The sequence below is a fragment of the Salmo trutta genome, chromosome 40 (genome assembly GCF_901001165.1).
Source record: "Salmo trutta chromosome 40, fSalTru1.1, whole genome shotgun sequence".
NCBI lineage: Eukaryota > Metazoa > Chordata > Actinopteri > Salmoniformes > Salmonidae > Salmo > Salmo trutta.
In genome coordinates, this window is record NC_042996.1 from 4939192 (window position 1) to 4955065 (window position 15874).

The 15874-nt window shown below is 44.8% G+C and overlaps 1 pseudogene; it reads left to right on the forward strand.

The window, feature by feature from the left end:
* The first annotated feature begins 336 nt into the window (after positions 1–336).
* On the forward strand, positions 337–15867 carry LOC115180118 (ras and EF-hand domain-containing protein homolog; annotated as a pseudogene).
* The last annotated feature ends 7 nt before the right edge of the window (positions 15868–15874 follow it).

Sequence of the window (15874 nt, forward strand, 5' to 3'; positions counted from 1 at the left end):
TATTCTCCCGTCCCTTTTTGCAATCAGGTCTAGCGTTGACCACACCACTGGCACTGACAATATGAAATCCACAATAATGTTGTAAACTCAGTTAATCACTCCCAGTTTCCATTCAATGGCTTTCTTTTGCGTGTTTTCCTTGGCACTTTTCTATTCAGAGAGGCAGGACAAGGTCAGGGTGACAGATAATACAGCTGTAGTAGACGCACATCCAATGCTACTGAGTTGAATATCTTTCTCTTTGGAGTGAAGCAGGAGAGGAATGTTGGGCTTGTGTTGTGTTACGTCTCTTAGCAGAAGAAACAATCTATTTCTTGTGTGTATGTGTGTGTGTGCATGTGTGTGTTCCACAGAGAACTACCCCTCACTGCTGAAGAACTGGAGAATGTCTTTGACTCCCTGGATACTGACCAGAATGGCTATCTCACCCTCGAAGTGTTCTCATCAGGATTCAGTGAGTTCCCTGTTTTTCTCTTTATCTCCCTACATTCAATTTCAATTCAATTAAATTTGACTTTATTAATCCCCAAGGGAGAATCTGCTGTATATCTCATGGTTTACTCTTGATTCAATAACTTATGTTTTGAGATCAATGTAGTGAGGGACCACATTCAAACGTGACAAAGATAAGGTATAGATTAATTTATCTCCTAGCTGGCAGGGAGTAGATGCTCACCCAGGTAAGGATAGGTTGTACTCTGTATAAAATGCACTTACAAACTTAAAAACTTGAGTTCTCTTTTCACAACCATCGGAAACTTGATAATTGTGAGTGCAGGGCACTTTCAAAATTGAAACACCCTCTGATTTGTAATTCAAACTGATGTTACGACATCTTGCTGGTGGTGCTTATGCTTCCTGCTCTGTCCCCAGGTCAGTTCCTGCACGGCCGGAGGATCTCTGTAGCCGAGGACGCAGCACCCGTCCTCCCCACTTCGAGGAAGCTCTCAGAAGCCCTATACCAGAGCCAATGGGATGAGAGGTTGACAGTAGGGTGGGAGGATGAGGAAAAAGAGAGTCACTTCTGTACGCTGCTGGAGAGCCTAGGGGCCAGCAACGTGTTCCAGGAGTGAGTGGAGTTAACCACACCTCACATTATTACATACTATATTACTATATAATATTACATATTCAACATTGCAATATTGCACCTTGTATGTATTCCCCAAATATCTTTGTTTGGGGTTGTTGCCTCATTGTCAGGCGGTGGTTAAGTGGTGCAGTGAATCAGGCACAGGAGAGCAGGAATGAGTGTACAAGGTATTTAATTCCACGACAGCACCAGTATACAGACAATACTCAAAGTGCGGAGAAATACCGGTTACTCGAAAATAACGGGCGTAAAATACATAACCCGGCAAACATAACAAGCCGACAAGTACCGCCATGAACAATCAATAAACACGCACACTAACATGTGGGAAACAGAGGGTTAAATCATGAACATGTAATTGGGGAATAGAAACCAGGTGTGTAGAAAACAAAGACAAAACAAATGGAAAATGAAAAGTGGATCGGCGATGGCTAAAAGTCCGGTGACATCGACCGCCGAACGCCGCCCGAACAAGGAGAGGGACCGACTTCGGCGGAAGTCGTGACACTCATCTTGGAAAGTGTGGGGTTGCACTTTCAACTGGCCCGTCATGGCTTTAGCTGGTTCATGGTGTACAGAACTGTTTGGGCGCCACCTCTCTACGCTTTTGGAACCCTGTGTCTTTACAGTGATTCCAATGGTTTCTGATATAGTGGAGGTCAACCAGTAAGTTGAAAGTGACCGGCCCCTGTAGTTTTATCAGAACTCATACTCTCTGTCTCTGTCTGTCTGTTTGTCTGTCTGTTTCTCTCCCTCCCTCCTCCAGTCCAGGCGAGGTGCGCAGCTTGTGGGCCCAGCTGAGGAGGGACGAGCCTCACCTCCTGTCGAACTTTGAGGAGTTCCTGGCCAGAGTCACCTTCCAGATCAAAGAGGCCAAAGAGGAGAAGAGGGAGATGGAGATGGCCCTCCAGAGGTTGGAGACCACAAATACCTCCTCTCTTTGTTGTCTCTGCTACTCCCTGGGCCAGTTTACCAGACACAGATTAAGCCTAGTCCCAGACTACAAAGCATTGCCAAGGGAGAATCTCTTTTGAAAGTGCTTTTTAGTCCAGGACAAGGCTTGATCTGTGTCTGAGAAACTGGCTCTTTGGAATTTAGGCATGATTATGTGATCATTATGTGTGATATCTTCACTGTGACTGTTTAGTGGACTGCAACCACAACCATTTAAACCACAATACAAACAGCTTGCAGCTTTGTAAATGCACGTCCAATATTTCTTCGGTTTCTCGATTGCAGCTCATCAGAGTGTAATTATTTGGTTCAAACAGCAGTCATTGATTCATAGAACTGACAATAGCTTGTTTAGTTCCAACCCATGTGACAGATCTATGGTCTATTTTGCTATAGAGGTCTGTTTGCGTACCAGATTGTAGAAGAAATAACATTTGATTCAGGATTCTATCCCATTGAAAGTAGTCATTTTACATGAAAGTTGAAAGCACTGAGTAGTTAATAGCTTCAAAAGATTGATACAGGCCTTCAGTGAATGAATGCAGTGAAGTTCTAGCAAGTCAACTACTCCAGACATAAGTTACATATGACTTGTTGAACCTGTCGGTGACATGTCTTTTTTAAATATTTTTTTTATTTCACCTTTATTTAACCAGGTAGGCTAGTTGAGAACAAGTTCTCATTTACAACTGTGACCTGGCCAGGATAAAGCAAAGCAGTTCAACACATACAACAACACAGAGTTACACATGGAATAAACAAACAGACAGTCAATAATACAGTAGAAAAAAAAGTATATATATATACAGTGTGTGCAAATGAGGTGAGATAAGGGAGGTAAGGCAATAAAATGGCGAGGTAATTACGATATAGCAATTAAACACTGGAGTGATAGATGTGCAGAAGATGAATGTGCAAGTAGAGTTACTGGGGTGCAAAGGAGCAAATAAATACAGTATGGGTTGAGGTAGTTGGATGGGCTATTTACAGATGGGCTATGTACAGGTACAATGATCTGTGAGCTGCTCTGACAGCTGGTGCTTGAAGTTAGTGAGGGAGATAAGAGTCTCCAGCTAAAGAGATTTTTGCAGTTTGTTCCAGTCATTGGCAGCAGAGAACTGGAAGGAAAGGCGGCAAAAGGAGGAATTGGCTTTGGGGTGACCAGTGAGATATACCTGCTGGAGCGCGTGCTACTGGTGGGTGCTGCTATGGTGACCAGTGAACTGAGATAAGGTGTGGCTTTACCTAGTAAAAACTTGTAGATGACCTGGAGCCAGTGGGTTTGGCGACGAGTTTGAAGCGAGGGCCAGCCAACGAGAGCGTACAGGTCGCAGTGGTGGGTAGTATATGGGGCTTTGGTGACAAAACGGATGGCACTGTGATAGACTGCGTCAAATTTGTTGAGTAGAGTGTTGGAGGCTATTTTGTAAATGACATCGCCAAAGTCGAGGATCGGTAGGATAGTCAGTTTTACGAGGGTATGTTTGGAAGCATGAGTGAAGGATGCTTTGTTGCGAAATAGGAAGCCGATTCTAGATTTAATTTTGGATTGGAGATGCTTAATGTGGGTCTGGAAGGAGAGATTACAAATACCTAGGTGTCTGGTTAGACTGTAGTTGTCCACATATTCTAGGTCAGAACCGTCCAGAGTAGTGATGCTGGACGGGCGGGCAGTTGTGGGCAGCGATCAGTTGAAGAGCATGCATTTGGTTTTACTTTCATTTAAGAGCAGTTGGAGGGTTGTATGGCATTGAAGCTCGTCTGGAGGTTAGTTAGCACAGTGTCCAAAGAAGGGCCAGAAGTATACAGAATGGTGTTATCTGCGTAGAGGTGGATCAGAGAATCACCAGCAGCAAGAGCGACATCATTGATGTATACAGAGAAGACAGTCAGCCCGAGAATTGAACCCTGTGGCACCCCCATAGAGACTGCCAGACGTCCGGACAACAGGACCTCCGATTTGACACACTGAACTCTATCAGGAAAGTAGTTGGTGAACCAGGCGAGGCAGTCATTTGAGAAACTAAGGCTGTTGAGTCTGCCGATAAGAATGTGGTGATTGACAGAGTCGAAAGCCTTGGCCAGGTCCACGAATACGGCTGCACAGTATTGTCTCTTATCGATGGCAGTTATATCGTTTAGGACCTTGAGCGTGGCTGAGGTGCACCCATGACCAGCTCGGAAGCCAGATTGCATAGCGGAGAAGGTACGGTGGGATTCGAAATGGTCGGTGATCTCTTTGTTAACTTGGCTTTCGAAGACTTTAGAAAGGCAGGGTAGGATAGATATAGGTCTGTAGCAGTTTGGGTCTAGAGTGTCTCCCCCTTTGAAGAGAGGGATGACCGCGGCAGCTTTCCAATCTTTGGGGATCTCAGACGATACGAAAGAGGTTGAACAGGCAAGTAATAGGTGTGGCAACAATTTCGGCAGATCATTTTAGAAAGAGAGGGTAAATTTTATTTGTCACATACACATGGTTAGCAGAAGTTAATGCGAGTGTAGCGAAATGCTTGTGCTTCTAGTTCCGACCATGCAGTAATATCTAACAAGTAATCTAACCTAACAATTTCACAACAACTACCTTATATACACACACAAGTGTAAAGGAATGAATAAGAATATGTACATATAAATATATGGATGAGCGATGGCTGAACGGCATAGGCAAGATGCAGTAGATGGTATAGAGTACAGTATATACATATGAGATGAGTAATGTAGGGTATGTGAACATTATACACTGCTCAAAAAAATAAAGGGAACACTTAAACAACACATCCTAGATCTGAATAAAATAAATAATCTTATTAAATACTTTTATCTTTACATAGTTGAATGTGCTGACAACAAAATCACACAAAAATAATCAATGGAAATCCAATTTATCAACCCATGGAGGTCTGGATTTGGAGTCACACTCAAAATTAAAGTGGAAAACCACACTACAGGCTGATCCAACTTTGATGTAATGTCCTTAAAACAAGTCAAAATGAGGCTCAGTAGTGTGTGTGGCCTCCACGTGCCTGTATGACCTCCCTACAACACCTGGGCATGCTCCTGGTGAGGTGGCGGATGGTCTCCTGAGGGATCTCCTCCCAGACCTGGACTAAAGCATCCGCCAACTCCTGGACAGTCTGTGGTGCAACGTGGCGTTGGTGGATGCTCAATTGGATTCAGGTCTGGGGAACGGGCGGGCCAGTCCATAGCATGAATGCCTTCCTCTTGCAGGAACTGCTGACACACTCCAGCCACATGAGGTCTAGCATTGTCTTGCATTAGGAGGAACCCAGGGCCAACCGCACCAGCATATGGTCTCACAAGGGGTCTGAGGATCTCATCTCGGTACCTAATGGCAGTCAGGCTACCTCTGGCGAGCACATGGAGGGCTGTGCGGCCCCCCAAAGAAATGCCACCCCACACCATGACTGACCCACCGCCAAACCGGTCATGCTGGAGGATGTTGCAGGCAGCAGAACGTACTCCACGGCGTCTCCAGACTCTGTCACGTCTGTCACGTGCTCAGTGTGAACCTGCTTTCATCTGTGAAGAGCACAGGGCGCCAGTTGCGAATTTGCCAACCTTGGTGTTCTCTGGCAAATGCCAAACCTCCTGCACGGTGTTGGGCTGTAAGCACAACCCCCACCTGTGGACGTCGGGCCCTCATACCACCCTCATGAAGTCTGTTTCTGACCGTTTAAGCAGACACATGCGCATTTGTGGCCTGCTGGAGGTCATTTTGCAGGGCTCTGGCAGTGCTCCTCCTGCTCCTCCATGCACAAAGGCGGAGGTAGCGGTCCTGCTGCTGGGTTGTTGCCCTCCTACGGCCTCCTCCACGTCTCCTGATGAACTTGCCTGTTTCCTGGTAGCGCCTCCATGCTCTGGACACTACGCTGACACACAGCAAACCTTGCCACAGCTCGCATTGATGTGCCATCCTGGATGAGCTGCACTACCTGAGCCACTTGTGTGGGTTGTAGACTCCGTCTCATGCTACCACTAGAGTGAAAGCACCGCCAGCATTCAAAAGTGACCAAAACATCAGCCAGGAAGCATAGGAACTGAGAAGTGGTCTGTGGTCTCCACCTGCAGAACCACTCCTTTATTGGGGGTGTCTTGCTTATTGCCTATAATTTCCACCTGTTGTCTATTCCATTTGCACAACAGCATGTGAAATGTATTGTCAATCAGTGTTGCTTCCTAAGTGGACAGTTTGATTTCACAGAAGTGTGATTGACTTGGAGTTACATTGTGTTTAAGTGTTCCCTTTATTTTTTTGAGCAGTATATATAAAGTGGCATTGTTTAAAGTGGCTAGTGATATATTTATTACAACAATTTTTCCATTATTAAAGTGGCTGGAGTTGAGTCAGTATGTTGGCAGCAGCCACTCAATGTTAGTGATGGCTGTTTAACAGTCTGATAGAAGCTGTTTTTCAGTCTCTCGGTCCCCGCTTTGATGCACCTGTACCGACCTCGCCTTCTGGATGATAGCAGGGTGAACAGGCAGTGGCTCGGGTGGTTGTTGTCCTTGATTTTTTTGGCCTTCCTGTGATATCGGGTGGTGTAGGTGTCCTGGAGGGCAGGTAGTTTGCCCCCGGTGTTGCGTTGTGCAGACCTCACTACCCTCTGGAGAGTCTTACGGTTATGGGCGGAGCAGTTGCCATACCAGGCGGTGATACAGTCTGACCGGATGCTCTCGATTGTGCATCTGTAAAAGTTTGTGAAGTGTTTTTGGACGAATTTATTCAGCCTCCTGAGGTTGAAGAGGTGCCGCTGCGCCTTCTTCACCACGCTGTCGGTGTGGGTGGACCATTTCAGTTTGTCTGTGATGTGTACGCCGAGGAACTTAACTTTCCACCCTCTCCACTGCTGTCCCGTCGATGTGGATAGGGGGCTGTTCCCTCTGCTGTTTCCTGAAGTCCACGATCATCTCCTTTGTTTTGTTGACATTGAGTGTGAGGTTATTTTCCTGACACCACACTCCGAGGGCCCTCACCTCCTCCCTGTAGGCCGTCTCGTCGTTGTTGGTAATCAAGCCTACCACTGTAGTGTCGTCTGCAAACTTGATTGAGTTGGAGGCGTGCATGGCCACGCAGTCGTGGGGGAACAGGGAGTACAGGAGAGGGCTAAGAACACACCCTTGTGGGGCCCCAGTGTTGAGGATCAGCGGGGTGGAGATGTTTCCTACCCTCACCACCTGGGGGCGACCCGTCAGAAAGTCCAGGACCCAGTTGCACAGGGCGGGGTCTCGACCCAGATTGTCTAGCCCGGCTGATTTGTAGGGGTCCAGATTTTGCACTCTTTCAGAACATCAGCTATCTGGATTTGGGTGAAGGAGAAATGGGGGAGGCTTGGGCGAGTTGCTGTGGGGGGTGCAGGGCAGTTGACCGGGGTAGGGGTAGCCAGGTGGAAAGCATGGCCAGCTGTGGAAAAATGCTTATTGAAATTCTCGTGGATTTATCGGTGGTGAGTGTTTCCTAGCCTCAGTGCAGTGTGCAGCTGGGAGGAGGTGCTCTTATTCTCCATGGACTTGTGTCCCAGAACTTTGACTTTGTGCTACAGGATGCAAATTTCTGTTTGAAAAAGCTAGCCTTTGTGCGTTTATGTTTCTGCCTGTAGACCCAGAGCTCTGTGGGTTTACCATAATGATATATAGAATGCCCCCATTATCCCTTTTAATAGACCGCTAAACTCAGATCATATTCTCAAAAGGGAACATTGATTGCAAGCCTGAGGAATTGGCTGCCATGTAGACAGAGATGTATTTTTCTCCCCTGAAACAATGTACACTGTACTACCTTTGATGATAGACAATGACTAGCTGGCTAGGTATTTGTATTGCTGTGGTCCCCGTTGTATTTGGTAATACTAATGCATTGTTCTCATGGTTCCACTTAAGACAACTTGAGTCCTCTTACTAATTGGTTGCTTAATAAGGTGGCGGAATGTTAAAGGAATGCAAAATTCCAAGAGCAGTGCTTTTCCATCTGTATCTACACAGACAGTACGCTGGTACATGCATGTACCGGTCTGTGTAACTACAGATGGAAAAGCAATGCAGTAGACTAATGTAATGTGACCAGTTCTTTGGCTCTGGGTTGAGCAGGCAGAGTGAAGTAGAAGCAGACAACAAAAATAAATGTTCAAACATTTAATAAATTAAGGAACGGTTTCACAAGTTCACCTTTTCAGCGTGGCTCATCTCTGGCCCACTAACACAGTCACAGGAGAAACACGTCCATTTTTCTTCCCTCCATTACTTCCAGGAACCACCATACCTCTGGACTGCATCACCTCCCATAGGACCACCACCTAGAACAGAAACAGGGTTTACATACACGCCAACTGTTCTGTTAATTAGTCAATGGTCCAATGAGAAGACTTGATGAATTAACATTGGCAATTAGTCACACCTGTGAGGCTATGACATAAACAGAATAACCTAAAATCACTCTCAAACCTGCCACATGTTAACAGCATCTGGCTAAGTAGTTATTTAGTTGTTATTAAATCTAGATGTATTAAATCCATTCTCCACCCCTCATAGCCTGGTTCCTCTGATTTTGATTTGATTTGTATACCCTTGAACAAGGATATCAATGGACTCAACAAGGTTGTGTTGTATTGTATTTCTGTTGTTTAATTTCTCCTATCCTAATGTGCTCTCCCCGTCTCTCCTCTGGTCTCCTTCAGGACTCAGAGCGTCTCTAGTCTCGTAGTCACGACCTGGAGCACCAGCTGTCCAGTAAGGAGAGAGAGCTGGAGCAGCTCTTCCAGAAACAGGCGGGTGAGTGACTGAGGTGCCTCGTGGGTGGCTATAATTTGTGGAACGTTCCAACAGGAATCTGTTCCAAAAATGTTGTAAATAACAAGGTTGCCAACCAACAACGCATACAAAGTTGTATAGCAGCAGAATAAGATACCGGGTAGGGAGTGGGCTATTTCATTCAGTTTTTCACTCACCATGTTTATTCCAAAAATGTCTGTCCTCACTCTCGTAGCCTATCGACAAACATTAAAAATAAACTACATGGTGAGTTGATGCCTTTTCGTTAGCTAGGTGAATCGATCATGTTACTTTGTATGCGTTGTTTGTTGGCAACCTTGTACTTTAGGAAGTTTTTGGAACAGATTCCTGTTGGAACGTTCCACAAATTATACCCCCCCCCTCCTGTAACTCTCAGGGGGAAGGTTGGCCATCTCTGGTCTCCTGCAGGGCTTATCCCCCTTCTTGACTTCAGTCTTTGTGTTTTCAGTGCAGATAAAGCAAAATGAAAGACAAAAAGAAGCTGTGACTATAATAGAATACATGTCTCCCTAACAATGTTGCCCTTTGACCCCCCCAGTTGGATCTCCAGTGTCGCGACCTGAGCAGTGAGCAACAGGAGAGCCGGGTGGAGAATGTCAAGCTGAAAATGACCAACGAGGAACTGAGCAGAGAGCTGGAGAGCACCTGTCAGGAACTGTCCTTGGCCCAGGAACAACTGACCATGCTGCAGGACCAGGCTTCCCGCCTGCACCAGGAGAGAGAGATGTGGGTTAATATTACCACTAGATGACCAAACACACTCACTCACCTAGGCATCACACTTCCACAAACGTTCCATCAGTGGCTATGGCATGTCACTCCTAGCACAGCTAACATTCACTAGATTACTGTCCAGGTGTGGTTCAGTGAGCTTTGGTGACTGTCTCTCTCTGCTCAGGGAAATGTACCGAGTCACTGAGGGACTACAGAGAGAGAAACAGAGCCTAATGAAACAACTAGACCTTCTCAGGTAAGTTACACACACATACACACACAGTATGCATGTTATACATTTAATTTGACAACTTATTGTTTTTTTGTCCTCCTTGCAATATCTATCCAGAGAGATGAACAAACATTTAAAAGATGAGCGAGACCTATACTGTGCTGTGGTGAGTTCTCGATTCATGATGTTTTGACTGTTACCTTTGAGGTGATATTGAATGATAAGACATATTCAAGCCAAAGGCACATTTATTTCCACATTATATGGACATTGACAACAACAAAAATGTTTCTATTATATTCTATTCTATTCTGTTCTCTTTGCTCTACAGAACCCCAGGAACACCCTCAAACAGAAGCAGAGAGCAGGATTGGTCAATCTGTTTGCGGACACCAGCCAGCAGCCGGTTAAAAGGTGAGGTCATTTCCTTTAGAAGTGCCCTGAACATAATTAACCAGTCTTGTCGTGTGTGAAAGGAAACTGATTTTATGTCTGTCAGTAACGTGATTGAAATCAACATTGGATTAAAGAGGAGAAACAGGATGTGCAATCAAAAAATTAGTTTTTGAGGCCAAGGCACCCAATTAGTCAATTTAATGTAAGGTACTTTACAGCATAAGGAGTGTATTTGCAATATAATATACTAATAATATATTTTAAATGTAGTGACTTCTGCGCTGCTCTTGACAGTAATGGCAGCACCCAGAACCATTTTGAGTTACCATTTAATGATAATGGTCTCTAACGAGAGACTAACGTGAAAATGGGACTCAGAAACAATTTTTATTTTGATCCGATATCCTCTCCAAGCTCTCCAAGTTCGAGTCAGAGAAGACCCTCGCCCCCACCCAGAACGAAAGGGACAGGCATACAGAGTGCCAGAGTAAGCCGGAGGTTGGGGGCGACAGTCTGGACGGTCCCCCAAATGGGTGGCCTCTCCGTCGGGTTATCTCCATCGAGGAGGACCACCTCCCCCACCTGCTTCATGGAGGGCCCCAGCCCCTGCTGCACCAGCTCAGTGAGAAAGATGACGAGGAGCAAGAGAAGGAAGATCTGGAGAGTAGTATCCTCTTCGCCCCTGTTCCTCTACCCGTCCCGGTCACGACAGTGTCCCCCTTCAAACACAGAGGTAGTTTCAGCAGAATCAGAAATATCCCCTCGTCACCTCGAGGACAGCCCGTCGGCAAGGAGACCCAAAATGTGAGCAAATCTCTATTCATGAATTGTATTTTAATTCACTTTGGAATGACTGAGTTAGAATGAAGTTGACCCCAACCCTGCTGTAGTAGGACATGACCTAATAAGATCAAATCTATTGTCCTTGTGTTAAGCATCAGAACTAAAACCCTTCATCTGAGTGATCAACAACATTTCCAAAGAAGCTCTTCAATATGCAATCAATGGAAAATATCATTCTGTTGCCCTCTTTCTCTGCCTATCCCTCCAGAGGGTGAAGGAGAGGGCCGTGCCTGCCCCGGACCGCCTGTTTAAGGTGGTTCTGGTGGGAAACTCCAGCGTGGGCAAGACTTCCCTGCTGCGCACCTTCTGTGATGGCCACTTCCACCCCTCCAGCCCCGCTACTGTGGGTGAGAACTGACAACACCTTACTGTGTCCCACGGGTGTCACGGACCTTTTGTGTGTTAATACAGTGGCAGCGGTCGTGTGTTAATACAGTGGCAGCGGTCGTGTGTGTGTGTGTGTGTGTGTGTGTGTGTGTCCATTCTTATGTACATGTGAGTTACTATCAGAAGATTGAAGGGCAAAGCAGCATCACATGAAAGGGCTTGTAAAGTCACACTTGATGTCTATGAACCTCCGGTACGCTTTGTACCACCGCAGATTATGTCACATCGAATCAATTTAATTATTCTCTGAATCCCCACGGTTCCCCCCTTATAGGATGGCTTGTTTGATTTCACCGCTTTGACTGTGAAAGACAATTACCTAAGCATCAAGCTTGATGAATAGCTCAACTACCCCCCCCCCTAGTGTTCATTAATGAAATGACGTAATGCTACAGTACATTATTGATGTGTATTCCTCTTACCCTAATAACCAGTCTGAGGGCTATTCCTGACAGGTATTGACTACAGTGTGAAGACTCTAATGTTGGACAACACCCAGGTAGCCATGCAGCTGTGGGACACGGCCGGGCAGGAGAGGTGAGTGGCCATGGACCAGTGAAAATAGTATTGCCAAAACCTCACCAATAGGTACCAGTAGCTAAGAAAACAATGTGTTCTTTTTGCCTGGATGCTAGTCTGAGAATGATTTCAATGACAACAAAGCAATGTTCTCAGGTTGGCATTTGGCACTTTGGCAAAATAAACAGGGTTCCATTTTGTCCAGTTGTGACTTTTCTCTGTGTTGGTGTCGTGTCTTTGGGGCACCATTAAACTGAAGACATGTTTATCAATTAACTCCCTGTAATTATTATCACGCGATTAAACTGATTAATCGTTTAATTGTAATTAACTACGAGATCGGGGCACCAAGGAAAATATTCAGATTACAAAGTTATAATTTTCCTAATATAACTTTCCTATATTATAACATTATATATTATAGTATAGGCCGATTATCTTCTGGTTTAAATGGTGTATTTTACCTCGCGTCCAGTCTCATTCCAAACGTTGTAAATTGTTGTATCTGCACGAATCCAGCCTTTACTAAAGTCATCCATACATCAATTGTCTTAAAATCATTTATTTACTAAACTAAGTAATTCACAGAAAGCATACAAACAGTAATTATCGTCACAAAGAATTGGTAGAGTAATGTGCCCTAGTGGGCTAAACGGGCATGGCTGGTGTCTTGTTAAACAAAGGATCATAAAGGGCAGCTGAGGAGGCACACAGAGTTCATTAATATTAACAATTGATATGCTAATCCTTTGCACATGAACACTCACTCATTCGGGGACAATTGCAATCAATATATATTTATGCTCAGTGTGTCGTCGGGATCCTTGTTGGAGAGTCGTTCTGTTGGAGAGAGTTCTCTCTCTCACTCTCTCTCTCGGTTAGAATGGATCTTTCAAAGCGACATTCATTAATGTCGTTATAGAATGGATGTTTCGTTGGTCTTCGCGTTCAATTATATCATTTACTTAGCTGCAGACTAATAATTAATATCAAAGACTTGTTCTTATTCTGTCGGTCTCGATAGTCTAAAAGTTTAACCACGTGGTATAGGTAACTTTTAGTAGAGGAATTGGGTGGTCAAACCTTGGCTCTCTCTCCTGAGGTAAGCTGGTCTGGGGAAAGTAAATCAGGGTGGGGTTTTATACGTGAACATAGAACAGGCTTGTCACATGACGCCTTGTCCTGTCCATGTCCCTGGGGGGGGCGTGCCGATGACTGAGTTAAGCTTGGTACAGAAATACAATTCTATCACATTAACATCAGTACATGGTATCTCAACGTATTCCAAATAGCTTTATCCTTATTAATACATTTTATACAACAATTTGGATGCAAGTCCCATAGCTGAGGCTATTATATAAACAGTTGTATGGTAATATGGCTATATTGTCTCTTCTGAGTATCACAAAATTGTACCAAGCGGACCAGTTCGTAGCTGGATTCTTCACCAATCTTTTATACCTTCTCCAGAACATAAATGTCGTTCGGTTCCCCAATTCTGTGAGTTGGAAGAATTCCTTTGTCTCTCTATAAAACCCCTCTGTGTCTCAACTGGGCCATGTGGTAGGAGATTCTCCTCTAGAATTTTACAACCCCTTCACACAGGGCCTGGGTGGGGGGAGGTAGGTTGGGGGATGGTGCAAGGGGGAGGGGGTCAACTGTCCTCCCTGTACTCAAAGAGGGCAACGTCATGACATTGGCTACAGGTACCGCAGCATCACCAAGCAGTTCTTCCGTAAGGCAGACGGCGTGGTGGTCATGTACGACGTCACGTTGCTGGACAGCTTCAAGGCTGTGCGACCCTGGCTCATCAACGTCCAGGTCAGCTCACATTTGGCCTTTGGCCAGACAGGACATAACGAATAATTGTGTCTGTTCTAAACAGTTTATTTCTATCTGAACGTTTTAAGCAGACGCCTGACCTTTCATTGACCTCTGTTTTCCCAGGAAGCTGCGGGAGTGGGCATTCCCATCCTGCTCCTGGGCAACAAGATGGACGCTACGTCCGAGAGGGAGGTACCACTTAAAGATGCAGAGACTCTGGCCCATGTGAGTTCTCCGTTTAGGGACTCATAAGTATCATCCTATAGCATACGATGACAATCTCAAGAACTGAACGACCAACACAGAGTGGGGGAAATTTTACATTTGACATTTTAGTCATTTAGCAGACGCTCTTATCCAGAGCGACTTACAGTAGTGAATGCATACATTTCGTACATTTTTTTTCTTCTCCGTACTGGTCCCCCGTGGGAATCGAACCCACAACCCTGGCATTGCAAACACCATGCTCTACCAACTGAGCCACACGGGACCTGTTCACTGTCTATAAATATGGACGAGACCTGTTCACTGTCTATAAATATGGACGAGACCTGTTCACTGTCTATAAATATGGACGAGACCTGTTCACTGTCTATAAATATGGACGAGACCTGTTCACTGTCTATAAATATGGACGAGACCTGTTCACTGTCTATAAATATGGACGGGACCTGTTCACTGTCTATAAATATGGACGGGACCTGTTCACTGTCTATAAATATGGACGGGACCTGTTCACTGTCTATAAATATGGACGAGACCTCGCATAACTGTCACTATTGCCATCTGTAGGTCCTCTATAGATGCCATATCTTAATTTGACCATCCTGTTGCAGGAATTTTCTTGCACAGCGGGAAATGTAAACTTGTAGCATATTCAAGGTATGAAAAAGCTTATTAAGTCTGTAATTTCCACATAAACATGTTTGACTTGCCAGCAGCATACCATTGTGCATCCTACTGCTAGCTTGCCTCTGTAGCTAAGCAGGGTTGGTCCTGGTCAGTCCCTGGATGGGAGACCACATGCTAATGGAGGTGGTGTTGGAGGGCCAGTAGCTGGCACCCCTTAAAAATAAAATAAATGTCCATTAATTATAATTAACATTTCCTGTTGCTGCAGGATTATTTTCCAACCTGGCTCAAATGAACATCCTACAACTGTAGGTAAGTGACAACCAGTGACCTGAGTCTCTTCTCCCCTGTAGGACACCCGTGTGATATTCTGAGGTCAGTGCTTACACCGGCTACAACGTGACAGAGGCCATGATCCACCTGGCCAGGTAAGGGAGGGAGAGGGACAGCCCCTAGGTATCCAGATCTGAATGAATTGGACAGGTATAAGCAATGTTAATGTTCCCACCTCCCCCTCTGATCAATTAGAATAGGAATTTTGTATATATGTTAATCCTTTCAGATGAACTCAAATCTCCAGAGGTTAGGAGTCAATTTGGGGACAGTGTGTGAGATGTCAATGCATCTGTCTGTGTCCAGAGTGCTGAAAGAGCAGGAGGATCGGGTGAGAGACACGTTTGTCTTACTGGAGGCCCTGCCCATCAAGAAGAAAGCCTGCTGCAAGTAAAGACACTCTGACAGAACAGAGAGAGAGAGAGAGAGAGAGAGCATTTGGAATGGCTGGAGACTCCTGATAACAAGTGAAGGAACTCTTCAATCTAACTGTGCTCTCGGAGCCAAATCCTAACTTTCTGTACATTTGTTAATCAATGTCTCAAATTAGGACGGCCCTTCTTTCAGTACCTGTTTTGTTAAAAGCGAAGAGCCCAGTTGAGCTGGATCATAGTGGATTTAGCTCTAGTCTACATTACAACCCTTTTTCTGTGTTGTTATTTGGACCTCCTGACTGTTATGAGCAATAGACATGTGTTCTACTGTAGAACTAATGGTATATTTTGTCAATTTAAAAAGTGGATCAATCATTTCAATATATAGAATGAATGTTTTTTTTTTAGTTGTGATTATGTTGTTAATCAAAACAGAATGGATATGTAAATAAGAGCTTGATTAAGTTGTTAGTCTGTTACAACATAAGCACAACAAAATAATGATTGTCATAAATTGATTAAAATACTGATGTGAAATCTAATTAT